The sequence below is a fragment of the Camellia sinensis genome, chromosome 3, assembly GCF_055761805.1.
Source record: "Camellia sinensis isolate YWXY chromosome 3, ASM5576180v1, whole genome shotgun sequence".
Classification (NCBI taxonomy): Eukaryota; Viridiplantae; Streptophyta; class Magnoliopsida; order Ericales; family Theaceae; genus Camellia; species Camellia sinensis.
The window spans coordinates 184253042-184269405 of NC_138963.1; the positions used below are offsets into that span (position 1 = coordinate 184253042).

At 36.6% G+C, this 16364-nt stretch overlaps 1 pseudogene across 1 annotated transcript; it reads left to right on the forward strand.

Annotated features, from left to right (window-relative positions):
- The first annotated feature begins 6194 nt into the window (after nt 1–6194).
- On the forward strand, nt 6195–12912 carry LOC114280749 (7-deoxyloganetin glucosyltransferase-like; annotated as a pseudogene). Its single transcript, XR_014364949.1, has 2 exons — nt 6195–6792; nt 11761–12912. The product of XR_014364949.1 is annotated as a 7-deoxyloganetin glucosyltransferase-like (transcript).
- The last annotated feature ends 3452 nt before the right edge of the window (nt 12913–16364 follow it).

Below are 16364 nucleotides of genomic sequence, written 5' to 3' on the forward strand. Positions count from 1 at the left end.
CCACGTGTTGTCATTCAAAAATTATGTCCCCACAACTGCCCCCTAGGTTCTATTACCTCGGCATCCTGAGGTGATGGAACCTATATCATTTTTTCCATTTAGCACGTCGGCTAAGCTCGCTTCATCATCTATTGCCTAAGTCAGAACTCGTCGGCTCAATATGACCAAGACCTATAGTCTGCTTTCATCAATGCCTTAGAACCAACGACCAAGTTCGTTCAAGTTTCTCATCTGAAACCGTCCTCCTAGCCGAGGTATTTGCTTCATTGAATCAAGAACTCCAAGAGTTCCAGCACGCGTATGAGCTGGCATGCACAGTATTTCAACCGTTTTTACCACGCGTCTTTCCCCTACTGGACCGTACCTGATACAAGCTATCAAGTCGCATCACTTTTGCGTACGCTGTCTGATAAGCACGTCGTCTAAGGCACCATAATTTTCATTTTGCCGCCATTTCATGCTTTTGATCAAAATCAACTCTCTCTTCGCCTTTTCACTTCTGCATCTTCGTTCTTGTTCAAACTTTCTCTCTCAAATCCTCCATTGCTGCTTTTGCGAAGCTTTGTGCAACCAGTTTCACTCTCTCCCTCCGGTGAGGCTTTCGTTGCACTTCTTTGCTTACTACCACCGTCTGACACCGATGTACTTCACACTGGCCTTTTTGTAATCCAAACAATCTTTCTTCAATGTTAGGCTGAAGTGTCTTCTTTCCTTTTCTGAATGCATTCTTTAATTTCTTCTTTCAACGTGGTTGTATGTGTCTTCTTTTTACTCTTGTATGATTCTATATTTAGAATAATTTGCATGTCTTCAAAATGCACCTTAACTGTGCAATCTCCTTGGGGTGTAACACCTCGGTTGTACCTACTAATCGGTTTATCTCGGCCTCTGCTTAACATTTGAAAATATTATTTACAATATTTTCACAAGTGTATTTTACAACTCGATACTTCACTCTTAGCAAGACTTCTGTCTTCAAATTTCTTCCAAGTCTTGGCAATATGGTAATCTCAGCAAGTATGTAGATATTTCTTTCAACATAACCTTGGCTTAACTTGTAAATTTTTCTCAAAATTTCAACAAGTGTTAAACCAATCTTCTTTTAACATAACCTCGGCTTACTTCAACTTGTAAACTTAAATTTCAATAAGCATTAAACGTGACCTCGGTGTAACTTCAACTTGTAAATTTAAATTTCAACAAGTGTTAAACATGACCTCGGTTTAACTTCAACTTGTAAATTTCAATTTCAACAGGTGTTAAACATGACATCGGTTTAACTTCAACTTGTAAATTTCAATTTCAACAAGTGTTAAACACATCCGTTATTTAACTTCAACTTGTAAATTTCAATTTCAACAAGTGTTAAACATGACATCGGTTTAACTTCAACTTGCAAATTTCAATTTCAACAAGTGTTAAACATGACATCGGTTTAACTTCAACTTGTAAATTTCAATTTCAATTTCAACAAGTGGTAAACATGACCTCGGTTTAACTTCAACTTGTAAATTTCAATTTCAACAAGTGTTAAACATGACCTCGGCTTGAAAATTCCAACTCCCAATCATCATTCTTTAACCCTTTGCCCCCTAATGTGAACTTAAGTTCCACTTAGATTCTCATTAGGCACATGGCTTTGACCTTGTCGCCGATGTAAGATTTGAACAAAGACTGGCTGAGGTTATTAACCTTGGTCTCTTTACTAAGGCACTTAGCTCCAATCTGTGTCTGATTTTGCCGATATGACAAGTCCAGGTTAACCCAACTTAGTTCAACTCTATTATATGCAAGTAAAGTTTCTACTCTGCCATATAATAAGTCTAAGTTATTCGTCATGTTTCAATTAGAAACATGGTCATAGGACTGGTCGGTCCTATTGCACAGATTTCAAAAATCAAGCTAGCACTTTATTATTGCTTCAGCAATTATGCCCCATTGCCGGCAACCTTTCTCAGGCTGAGGTCCCTAACTCTGAACTCTCTTGGGCTGACCTTCTTGTTGTAAGCCCCAGCAAGTTGTTGCTGGTATGCCCCAGCCAAATTGTTGTTCTATCGTATGTTGCAAGTGGATTTCAAAGCATTTTCATGCCTTTTTACATAGGCTTCAGCTTCCTTTTGCATGTAAGGCCAAAAGAATCCCTATGATATTGCTCTATGGGCAAGGGATCTGCCCCCTGCATGGCTTCCACATACTCTTTTGTGGACCTTATATAAAAATTCTTTAACTTAGGCCAAGTTCTTCTCTCCTCGGACTTAATCATCTAGGGCGAGATCTTGTCTTCTGGGATCTGGGATCTGCTCACTTGGGCTGAGCTCTTGTCTTCTTGTATCCAGTGTTATCTTGGCTTCGCTTCGGCGAACCATTTCTCTTCTCTTGTTTGGACGTCTTTGTCCCCGGCGTGTCCTCCTCGGCTCTGGCATACTTTTCTATCCTGGCCATCAGCTCCTCCATGCTTTTCGGCAATGTCTTTGCCAGTGATTTTCGAAGCAGGCAGTCACCTCTTGGTTGCATCCTGGTATTTGGTTGAATACCTCATAATACCTTTTGGCATAGGCCCTAAAGGTTTCATCCTGGCCGATCTTCAGGGCCATTAGGGCGTCCACCCTCAATGGCTGTAACTTGTTTGTCACGAACCTGGCCACAAACATCTCGGCCAGGCCTTCCCAGGTTTTCACAGTTCCTTTCGGCAACTTGTGAAACCAGTTCGATGCAATTTCTCCGAAGGATGAGGAGAACACCTTGCAGAGCAATGGCTCGTTCCCGGTGTATAACGCCATCGAGTTCAAGTACAAGCCGACGTGAAAGTTGGGGTCCGACTTACCGTCGTACATCTGGAATCTCGGCATACTAAATCTCTTTGGAGCCTCAAATTTGTCCAATTCCACCGAGAATGGTGTTCTCGGCTTAACAGGTGAAGTTACCTCGGCATCGGCATTCTGTTGTTTCCTCTTGAGGTAATCTCTCAAGTCTTCTTTGCTCCGCCCAGGAGCTCGGCTATCTCCCAAGTTCAGTTTTTTCGGCATACTACTCTCAGCTTCGTTGTGGGCCCTTTTAGACCTTTCTCCATGAGTTGTGTCGAAGAACAGCTCCTGCCTTTGAACATGCCGATGTTCTCTGGGGTTTTCTTTTTTAGTGCGATGTGTCCTTCGTGACTTTTGTCTCCTCGACTATCTTTGCCTGACCTCCATGGAAGTCCGATGAGAGTGTTTTTCGCTTCTAGTGTGCTGAGGGGCTGTTGGGATTGGTTTCTGCCTTCCCATCTAGGCATTGGCCGCTGGAATCGGCGTGTCCTACAGCAGGAATGGTGGCTGCATGTCGTTATTTTGCATTATAAAATTGACGACCGATTGTAGGTCTGCCAACTTGTTTGCCATCTCTTTCACTTCTTCGTTCCTCCGCAGGCATCTATCTTTCCATACCTAGAGGTCGTTCTCGTTGTAGTATCCGCTTCGATATGGTTTCTTTGGCACGTCGCCCTCCTGGCCGACGTCCTTTTCTTCGTGATTCTTATCGTGAGTCTCTTTGTTGTAATTGTCTTCTTCGATGTCAAGGTATACAGGTTTCCCACTCCCATTAGGAGTGTCGTCCCCAACCTTCTCTTTCTGTCCGTCGTTAGCCATCTATTCTTCTTTCGTTCTCACAGATGACGCCAAATTGTGCGGGTCAATTTCCGACCACACTGCCAATCAAGCACTCAGTTGGAGAACGCTGGCAGAATAGATTAAGCTCGAACGACCTGTCACAAAAAGAAGAGATTCCGGCGGTGGCTCGCCCACCCGGGGGCACTCCGATGATCAAGTCAGTAAAATATCTCCCAAAGATAACCAATAGTGCTTAACTCACTAGATAGAGTATAAAAGACATACCTTAGACCCATAAGGGTGCTTCTCTTTTATAGCCAACACAAACCTAATTTCAATAGAAGCCTAACTTCAATGGATTTAGGATTACTGTTAATATTGGACTTCTAGTAGGATTTGGATAAACTCTCTAAGAGTCTTATCTTTACCCAAACTGAAATCCTCTCTCATTCTAGGACTCTTGTCCCTTATCCGCTTATCCCAAATTTCGGCATCTTCGCAGATAACCTTGGCCTAGCCGAGATGATCTCGGCGTCATGACCAGGACATGTGGCACATCGGCTGGCACTTTGGTGAGACGTCGGTCACGTGTTGTCATTCAAAAATTATGTCCCCACAGATAGATAGGGTTTGTAAAAGAAGAGATATAGAGAGAGAAGAAAGATTGAGTGATTGTTTGGAAATGACAAGAAGATGAAAGAGAGAAGAAGATGATTTTAGAAACATTTCTCAACTATTGAATTATATAAAGATCCAACGGTGATGGTATTGTCTTGGAATGTGTAACATGAGCCAAACGGCTTTATTTCAATCTTGAATTAAAAAAATGACTATAAATTCCAAACAGACAACACATCAACGACCATAAATTAAACGACCAAAAAAAAGGGCCTTGTTTTTATAAACAAAAATATCTTCAATTATATTTTTATTTTTTATTTTTCATACAATCAGTATGGAAAGTTTATCAAAAACAAAAGAGAGAAAAATCATTCATTACTAAAAAAAAAAATCATTAAAACCTTATATTAAAATAACAATTACAAATTTAGAGGAAAAATTAGTTGAAATTTACAAAACACGTATACTATTGGAATGCCAATGTTATAATTTGACAAATTATTACTATTTATTATAAAATTATAATAATAATAATATTATTATAATAAATACCATTAGAGATGGTGGAAGCAATCTACACGAAGCAGCTGCTCAACAAACCGCAATCCCACCACATAATAGTCCTTAGAAGCCCAAGTATTGGATGTTTCGGTTGACTAGGTCAACCACCGATAATCCCATCCATACATTACGGCATTGCCTACGAAGGATTATTTTGGATGCAGTTTATAAATTATTATTTTTTATTTATTAGAAAAGATGTTTAAAAAAATTAAATTATGATATAATCTAAATAAGTTAATAATTTGATTTTTTTTTAAATATTACAAAAAAAAGATAAAAGATTTGATATAGTCAAAAAATAATTTCATATTTTATGTGGCATTGGTCTAAATCAATCAAAGTCATTTATTTGTGTGAATCGTGCATATACATGATTTGGACTATGTCAATGCCTTTTTACACCCACTTCCAGTTTAAAAAATCAGTCTAATTTTTAGACTAAGGTAGTTTGAATTTTAACTTATTTTAAGGCCTGATTTGGTATGTGGTGAATAATTTAAAAAGTCAAAAAATTATTTAAAAAAATTAAAAAGTTATCACTATTTATTAAAAAAAAATAATTTTATACAAAAATTATTGCAACACATTCTGCAGTCCACAGACTTTTGAAATGAACTTTATGGAAAAATTGCACAGGATCGGTTCACAAATAACAAGGTCTTATTCGGCTCGTGGAGCCCATCATAGGTCCCGTTTTGATAATCGGAACCGTGTAATGTGTAGAACTCATCGAGTACTATACGTCTATAAAAAATCACGTTGATCGGATATTGCTAACTACATGATCAAATCAGTTTTGTATAAAAAATGAATGGTGTTATAGTTAACGGTTGAAAAAAAACTAATCCGATCAGATAGTTATCGATATCCGATCAACTTGATTTTTTACAAGCATATAGTACTCGACGAGTTCTACACATTGACGATTCAGATTATCAAAATGGGACCCGTGATGGCTCTTACGGGCCGAACAGCACCGTCCAATGCAATGTTCAAAAAGTACGCAACCATTTCTTATGCCAAACAGGTCGGCCGTACTGCTACCCTCCCAAACTTCTCCTACACACTTTCTTATACAATTTTTTAATACATATTTTTTTTGTAAAAAATAAAAAGTTAACCTAAATATTCATATTTTTTTCCTTAACTTTTTTATTCAAAAAGACAAAAAGTACACTTATTTAAGACACCCCAAACAACTCCTAAATGACTCAAATTTTGGCTTGTCGATTGACCGGTCGGTCATTCAGAAAAAAAGTTAATAGTCGCAATCAATAAGATGATAATTGTAGTAGACAATTATTACACCGATCATCCGAATAATCTATCGACAAACACAAATTCAGATTATCCGAACAAGTTTCAATGGAAGCTACTAAGAATTATTAAAAATAATAATACCTTAATATAAATTCTGCAGAAGAGTTCTTTTTTTGACGAGCAAGTTTTAACATTGATATACGGAGGAGAGAGAGATGAGTTCCCAGGCGAAACAAAAAACACCGAACCCGAACCCATGCACCCCTCATGCGGTGTGCATGCCATACCCAGCACAAGGCCACATCAACCCAATGCTAAAACTAGCAAAGCTACTCCACCACAAGGGCTTCCACATCACCTTCGTCAACACCGAATTCAACCACCGCCGCCTCCTCAAATCCCAGGGCCCCCACTCCCTCTCCGGCACCGCCTCCTTCCGCTTCGAAACCATCCCCGACGGCCTCCCTCCGTCCGAGGCCGACGCCACTCAGGACATCCCGGCACTCTGTCACTCCATTATGCACAACTTTATTGATCCCTTCAGAGTCTTACTCGACAAACTCAACGACGAGGCTGCTGCATCGTCGGAGGTAACTCCGGTGACATGCGTAGTTTCTGATGGGGCAATGGGCTGCTTTACTCTGAAAGTGGCTGAAGAAATGGGCATACCTGCTGTTATTTTCTTCCCTACTAGTGCTACTGGCTTAATGGGCCATGTTGCATTTCCCAAACTCTATGGAAAAGGGTCTTGCTCCACTCAAAGGTTCGTGTGCTGAAATTTGTTTTTATTATAGAATTTTTTATATGGAATTATGACTTTTGTCCACAATTTTTGGTTATGGCTTATATTATTGGCCCTGTTTGATTCTTGGAGATAGAAGTTTGAATTGGAGATTATTGGCCCTCGGTCGAGTTCAGATCCCCTCCTTGAGCCCCTCCTTCATTCCCTCCTTGCAGGGGCCTTCGAGTCCACTTTGAGGTCCAGTTTTGATAATCCAAACCGTTCATATTTTTAGATTTATTCAGTATATTACACCTGTAAAAAATCAAGTTGATCGGATATCAGAAAGTATGCGTTCAGAAAATTGGGAATACAAACTATTTTTTAATAAACAGTTTTCCGAACACATACTTTATGATATTCGATCAACTTGATTTTTTACAGGTATGATATACTGAATAAATCTAAAAATATGACTGATCGGATTATCAAAATTGAGCCTCAAAGTGGGCCCAAAGGCCCTGCAAGAAGGAAATGAAGGACCGAAATGAAGGGGAGGATCCCAATTCTGTTCGGATACTCTGTCCCGGATCCCAGTCCCATTTCTCTGTCCCATTACTGTGATGTTAACGCGTGTCCATCAATAAAATCTATTATGACACCGTTAACGCTCTATAGCCCCTCTGTCCTTTTCTTCTTCGCAAGAGTCCATCAACAGCCTCATCGGCATGGTGATCTCCTGCAATGACTACACTACATAATACGCTTTCATTCCTTAGAAATTTAATCGTCACAATCATTAACATCACACCAGATTAGTTCCCATCATGACAACAAGAACCCAAAATTTCCAATTATAATCGGAACATTTAAGAAATAAATTTAATGTTATTTCAGTTTTCTAAATTCAATTTTTCAAAAATTGAATTTTTTATTTTTTGTATTTTTTTTAGTGAATATTTTTAAAATTTGAAGCATTTTTTCTACTTTTTAGATGTACCTTACTTAGATATATTTAAAAAGTAAAATATTTGTGAAAAAAATATTTCAAAGAATTAATAAATACAGAAAAATACAAAAAATATATTCAATTTTCGTATTTTTTTTTATATTTTTGGTATTTAGAGAATTTTTTTAAAGATTTTTTTTTACGAAAATTATACTTTTTATGTGTGTTTATGTTAGGTGTGCCTAAAAATTAAAAAAATTGCTTAAAATATTTAAAACATTCAATAAAAACAAAAAAAAAAAATACATAAATTAGAATTTTTGAAAAGTATTTTTAGAAAATCCAAACCAACCAAAGTGATTCTAGTCTCTTTTTTTTTTTTTTTTTTTTTTTTTTTTTTTTTTTTTTTCTTCTTCTGCTGTAAATAAACGTCGGACTGAAGAAGAAGAGAAATTTTTGATTGGGTTGGGCTATGCAAAATAACAGAGTAGCTCTGCAATTTATTACTCAATTTTTATATATATATATAGAAAAAGGAAGAAGATAGTGGGTTGCCGTTTGAGTCGACAAATATAAATAGATCTTGTGGAAGCAGCCGCTGTGCAGCAAGTAGATCTCGTCAACTTGTATACACCAAGGGCTCATTTGAATGGGCAGATTAGTGTAGGATAGAATTATTATTAATTCATGCCACTTACATTTCATTGTTTGGTTGTAAATTTTATTATTTGAATTGGATTCTAACGACCATTCTATTGGATAAAAATGATTTTTAATCTTACAATTAATAACACAAAACATACCCATAATTAAGATTATATGTTTTTATATCTATTGCAAAACAAGCATGAATAAGAGAAAATTATGTATCTCACTCATTTGTCACGCCCCACTTTTATTACTCGGAGTCATTACCAAATACTTTAACTTAATTCAATTTCAGAGATAACATGCGGAAATAAACTCATACATTCAATCCGTAGAAGTGACTAACAATACTCTCATTCGTATGCAAAGTAAATATTACATGAGCTAACTTAATAAATTGCCCTTGGGCTTACATCATTAAAAGTACAAGAAGAAGGGTGTAACCCTTTACAACAATGGCATTCCGCCAACATAACTGAGGCCCCGTGGCCAACAAATAAGAAGATCCAAAACTTGTAGCACACCCTGCTAAACACCTGAAAAAGATTCAACAACGTGGGATGAACATATAGTCCAGTAGAGAACTCAACATGCTCCTTAACAATAACAACATTACAGATAGCTATGATCATGAACACCCATTCTCATACTAGAATAATAATGTGACAGTTTATACAAAATATATATATGAATATATATATGAACTTTTCTTGAAAACAATCATTTAATTCACCGCTATAAGTGATTTCTCCTTCCTTTTTCCTTTCATTAACCCCCGTTCCCAATCTTTTATAACATTAACAACTACTTAGAAAAATAGATTCATTAAGCCCGTTACTCTTCCATTTGCCACACATACAACAGATGTGCCTTTTCAAAACATATTTGGCATTTCAATGCAATTCCAATTATATCATAATTATCCATGCACACCTCTATAAAAAGAGAACAACTCAACTACATACATAAAATCAATCAATGAGTCAACTCGTCCCTCCAACACTGTAACAAATACAATCCACAATGTTTCCAGATACACTGAAACAATAACAAAACAACACTGCACTACTAGCTATATGCGTAGTAAGCCAAAGATACACTTCTCACCACAATCTACCAGTTTTCCAGGCGCTAGCTGGAAGGGTATGGTACCTTAGATTATCAGCGCGTCAGTTCTCCAGGCGCTAGCTGGAAGGGTATGATACCTTAGATTATCAGCGCGTCAGTTCTCCAGGCGCTAGCTGGAAGGGTATGATACCTTTGATTATAAGCGCGTAACACAAAAGTGTGTGGAGTACATCACCTATCTTCTCACACACACTGGAGTACAACCCCTCTCTTCTCCCAAACCAGTATACAAATATAATGTAATTCAGCATTTCATTACATATAATGTTCAATCAACAATGGTGTAATACATACACAACAATTCAACGCAACCGTATCATCCTCCACCAATGACCAAGACAAAACTCTAGATGCATGCATATTGTATATCTATTAACAGACCCAACTAACATGAGATTATAAAACTCAGCAACAACATGATCATGGTAGTTAAAGTTATACTCCACGCAAGTGTGTTCAACACTCATGATACAACATTCCAATTTTCTTATACTTGTTTCAAAATACCTTTCCCATTTCACAAAATGAATTCCACTTCATTTGTTTTCACAAAATCATGCCCAAGGACAAAAGCCATAACTCATTTAAATTCACTACATTCTTTTCAAAGTCATTTCGAACTAATTATGCAAATTAAGTCATAAACAATAAATTAGGGTTTTTCCTTCCTCTTTCTCAATATTGACCAAAAAGGCCCAATTAACATCAACAAACAACAATAACCACAATTAAGACTCAAAATACCTAAATATTTTCCCAAAGATCAAAACCCCTCAATTAATTTATTAAATCAAATAAAAGAAATTAGGGTTTCCTCTCCTTTCAACAACTACATGCTAATTAACACTCCAATTAGCCCAAACCACAACTAATGATAATAAACCAAAATTCAACAACCAACCCCAGGTTCAGTCCCATGATTTTCACAAATCCAACATGATACAATTTTTATGCAATACAAAAACTACCACATGTCTATCTATAGACGAAGTATTGAAAAGAAACAAGGAGAATCCCTACCTCAAAAGAGAACTCAAAAAGAGATGATGACCCGAAATCCAAGTGCTCCAAATCCACTATTTTTCAGATTAGAATGAAGCCCAAGCCGCCCTCTATCTTTCTTACAAAGAACTTAAGATGGATTCACACTAGAAGTAGATGGAAACCTAGAAAGAAGATGAGTTTAGAGAGAGAGAAGTCGTACCTAGGGTTTGGAAACTAGAAGAGGATGAAAAGACTGATCAAAACCCACTGCTGCCTATTTAAACTGGACAGGCTCGCTCGAGCGAATACTTGGTCGCTCGAGCGACCAGACACAGGAAAGTCTCGCTCGAGCGAAGAAAAGCTCGCTCGAGCCAAAAACTCGATGCTTCAGGTCTGCAACCCAGAAGCTCGCTCGATTGAAGAAACTCTCACTCGAGCAAAGAAACACTGCTCTCAGGTCTATACTAGACGCAAACACTCGCTCGAGCGAAGAAACCCTGGCTCGAGCCACCAGACACAAAACTCCACGCTCGCTCGAGCTACAGACATCTCGCTCGAGCGAAGGACTAAAAACCTGGGCGGCAACCACCTGCTCCCAAACACACCCAACCTGGAACGAACAAGTCCAAAACATTCTATAACTCAAATTTAAAGAATTAAAGGACAGAAACAAGTTCAAAACAACAACCGGAATCCACGAAACTAAGTCCGAATACTACAACCAAAGGAGAAAGAACCGGGATCGCTATAATTTAGCTAGATAACCAATCCTATAAGATGATGGCAGATATGTAATTATAGGGTTTACTTACCATTTCTTATGTATTAAGATTCGAACACTCAGACACATATTCAGACCCTCTTGCATGATGGCAGATATGCAATTATGGTGTTTACTTACCATTTCACATGCATTAGGGTTTGAACTCGTACACTTATTCGGACCTTATTGCATGATGACTGATATGTAATTATGGGGTTTACTTACCATTTTCCATGTATAGGGTTTGAACACTCAGACACATATTCGGACCCTCTTGCATGATGCCAGATATGTAATTATGGTGTTTATTTACCACTTCTCATGCATTAGGATTCGAACACTCGGACACATATTCGGACCCTCTTGCATGATGGCAGATATGTAATCCCATAAATTATTAATCTCATAAATTATTAATCTCCTCACAATTAAACCTGCAAATCAAACAGGCCCAAGTGTATTGTAGCATGAGTATTCGTTTATGCATAGTATTTTCCTAACTGTAATCTTTTTCTTCATATTTTTCTTCAAAGTGCAGATGAAAGTTATTTAACCAACGGTTACCTAGACACTGTGATAGACTGGATACCAGGCATGAATGGCATACGATTAAAGGATCTCCCAAGCTTCATTCGAGCCACTGAACTGAATGTCATGATTCATTTCGTTTTGGAAGTAATTGACAAAGCCCACGAAGCTTCGGCCATCATTTTCAATACCTTCGACGCTTTAGAACATGACGTTTTAGAAGCACTGTCAACAATGTACCCACCCATATACCCCATTGGCCCTTTTCAGCTTCTCCTCGACCAATTCCCACAAAATCACTTGAATTCCATTGGATCAAGCCTATGGAAAGAAGAAACTGAGTGCCTTTCATGGCTTGACTCGAAACAACCCAATTCAGTTATTTACGTCAACTTTGGTAGCATCACTGTTATGACATACCTACAATTGATTGAATTCGCCTGGGGACTCGCTAATAGCAACCAAACATTCTTATGGGTCATTAGGCCTGATCTGGTTGTTGGTGACTCAGCGATTCTTCCACCGGATTTTGTGAGTGAGACCAAAGAAAGGAGTCTATTAGCAAGTTGGTGCCCTCAAGAACAAGTCCTCAATCACCCATCAGTTGGAGGTTTCTTGACACACTGTGGATGGAATTCGACTCTTGAAAGTATTTGTAGTGGGGTCCCTATGTTGTGTTGGCCATTTTTTGCCGAGCAACAGACAAATTGTTGGTCATGTTGCAGCCAATGGGGTGTAGGGATGGAGATAAATAGTGATGTTAAGAGAGAGGAAGTTGAGAGAATGGTGAGAGAGTTGATGGGTGGAGAGAGAGGGAAAGAGATGAGGAGAAAGGTCATGGAGTGGAAGAAGTTGGGTGAAGAGGCCACAGCTTGTTCTGTTGGGTCATCTTACTTGAATTTTGAGAAATTGGTCGGGGGTGTGCTCATGTCTATTGGTTCAAACCAAAGTAGTTAGTGTGTGTGCCAATTTTCATCTTCCAGGCAATTTTCGAAATAAGTAGTTTCTTTTTATTTTGATTTTTTATTTATTGTTTGCAATAATCATGTGCAAGTATGTCAATGCGGGGGGGTTTGGGGAAGGGCTTGTACTTTGTTTCGACGTTGGATCTCATAATTGTATTGTATGTTTTTTTAATAAAGAAGTTGTTCTTCATGTTAAAGTTTTTTCTTTTGTAATTTTTATTTTCTGTTTTTGTCATTAAATAATGATATAAATAATTGTAATTTTTTCTTTAGTCCAAATAAGCTTTCGTCCAATCCAAATGAGTAGTGTTACGGATCATTAAAAAAAATTATGAAATACTTCAAGAAGGTTTTTTTATCATTTGATTAGTGCATGGTATTTTTTGTATATGTAATCCAATAGTAGAGAATTTTCATGAAACATTTTATGATATTTTTTTTATGATTCCTAACATTATTCAACCCAAATTGCCGGAACCTCTTTCTTGTCAAAATTAATTATAACTTAACACATGATTGAGTGAATTTTACCTTTTAATTATAACCATCTATCAATGTCAATATTATAATTTCCACGCAACTTTCAGGTCATCATAGTGAAGTTGGAATCTATACATGATGAATAAGTGATAATATGTTATTAATTAGAGATACCACATTGTTAAAATGAAATTTTTTTCTCCCCGACACGGTTACATTATGTGCTATTGATGTCAACCACAATTTATGTAGTAGAAGTTCTAGAGCACACAAAAAAAATTAGGGGAATTTGTAAATCACTTGGAAGACCAAAAATTATGAAGTGATTGAAAAGTTTATAATTTCAATTATTAAAGTAGATACATTTTATCATTGATTTAAAATTTATCTTGAAAATATGGGCTGAATTGTAATTTCACCAATATTATGCAATGTCACAAACACAAAAACAATATGTACAACAAATGACAACTCAAAATGTAATATGTAGGACCAACTAATTTGATAAGTTGGAGATACATACATATATATATATATATACAGCGCTGCTTCAGACCCCCAGTGACGTGACGCGCTGCCATTCGCTGAAAAAAAAAAAAAACAAATTTTTTTTTGGGCCAATCATGCGCTGACACACACGACCCCCAATGACCCCCACTGGGGGTCTTAGGCATTTTTCTATATATATATATATATGATGGTTAGGTGAAAATATGTTAACCACACCATATATAGCTCTAATGAATTTTTTTTCTCCCCGACATGGTACTTCATGTGATATTGATGTCAACCACAATTTACGTAGTAGAAGTAAGCTGACCACACAAAATAAATTAGGGAAAATTGTTAATCAGTTGAAAGACTTGAATTTTTTTACACAGTGATGGAAAAGTTCATAATTTCAATTATTGAAGTTGATAAAGTTTATCATTGATTTGAAATTTATTTTGAAAATATAGGCGGAATTGTAATTTCTCCAATAATAAGGGTGAAGTGTACATTAATATTCTCATTGACATTGTGAATGTACATGTTTGAAGTTTCAGATTGTAAGGGATTTGTACTTATGCTAGATGGATTTGATATTTTGCTTGTATTTAATATGTTACTACTTTTGAATTAAGTTTATATTTTGGATGCTTTGCATAAGTGGTTTAATTTATTTTATTTTATTTGATTGCGTGTATGTTTAGAAATGATGCACAAGAAAAGTACGTTTGGGTTGGATTATTTTTTCTAGGTTTATGAACCAAACAGGAAAATTATAAAAAACATAAATAATGAATTTTTTGTGACAAGTTTTCAGTTATTAATTTACTTTTGGTGACAATTTGATTTGGTTGCTAAAAATTTATATAAAATAGGATATAGATTTTTAGCAATCAAAAACTTGATTGGTGCCAAAAGATTTGACATTCAGCAACCATTTGCTTCAACATTAAAAGATATTTTGGTGACGCGTTTATATGTCACTAAAACCTAACATGAGCATCTGCTTAAGGCTACTTTTAGTTACTAAATGTTAATTTATGACAACGAAATTTTTAGTGTTTGACGACTAAAATATTTGGTCATTGATTCTTTCATAAAGTGACCATAGTTTATTTGGTCGCCGAATCATTTACTGACATGGATTCAGTGATCATTTTATTTTTTTGGCGTTGTTGACACTTTTAATGACAAAAATTATACTTTTGGTGATTAACATGAACACCGCTAAAAGTGTTTTTTTCCCTTGTAGTGCGGAAACAAGTGGGTCCGTTGTAACAAAAAGCCTTATCATAGTTTCAAAATTTCATATTTAATTTCTTGATTTTATTAATTTTAAAGAATTAAACAAAATTCTGTTAGGTAATTATTTCATGATTTATGGCTTTCAAAAAAGAGAATATACTAATCTATTTTAAATTTCAATTAAAAAAAGAACACTTTTATGGTAATTTCCATAATTTACAATTTTAATTTCCTATTATTCCATATTTATGTATACTATACATTATGTACATATACATTATATACCTATATATAGTATAGATGTAATCATTCAAAAAAAAAATAATAATAAAAAACAAAAAAATAAGCACACATGGTTGTGGAGAAGTGGTTTGGAAATACTCTTTGGATCTTGTAGGATGCTCGTGATCCTCAGCTAGTCACCTGAAAAGGAATGAACACTTCGAGCGGGAGTGCCGGAATTAGTACTTCGACGGAAAAGTCAGTGTATACTCCCTTGGTTGTTTATATCTCAAGTTAAACTTACTTGTTTTCACCTACCTTTCTTTGGTTGATACTCCTCTATTTATATTCTTCTTTTGGGCCTCAAGGTCGGGCCCACTCTTAATCCATTGCACGTTTATGTATTCGGCTTTTGTTTGACTGGTTCCACGGCCGATTAATATATTCGGCTTTGGGGTCGCCCAACATGAAGTCGAATACAAATTATGTCCTTGATTGTCCGTACACCGTTATTCTGCTTGATTGCCTCCATAATATTCGGCTTCCACAATTGCGCCCCAAACATCCTATTAACGCTAGTTATTCGGCATGTTTGGTTTCGAACTTGAAAAGTCAAGGAAAGAATGGCGGTTAACCTCATTCCAACACATGTCAGAACACACGCTTTTCAGGCATCATTACATCTTTCCTCCTCTTCATACGCTTTCTTCATTTAATGCGATTTGAAACTATGTTATCCATTCGAATGTAAGTTTTTTTGAATACTCAAAGCTTCTGGTTTGCCTTTCGATATACCTTCATTTCACGACTTCTGTAACTTCTTCCTGTTTCTTATTGTCTCTTCTGCTTCTTGTAAGTTCTCTTCTCCTTCATTTCGAATCCCATTTCCTTGTTTATTTTTAGTTTTTCATAATCCTTAGGCTGGCTAAGATGGACAAACACTTGAAAGAACTCATTTCTCCAGAACGAATTTCCGGTTTCCGACCCCATTATTCCATCCCCGACGACGTTCATCTGTCACTCGTGGCAGACAACACCACTGATATGGAGATGACTAATGAAAGTACAATCATCTTTCCTCTCTTATTAATTGCTGAGGGGGGAGTTCGTTTTCCCCTTCACCTATTTTTAAGGGCCGTCCTTCGACAATGGGGTCTAATCCTTTCCCAACCTAATGTAAATTTTTTCCGAATCATAATGGGGATTATAGAGT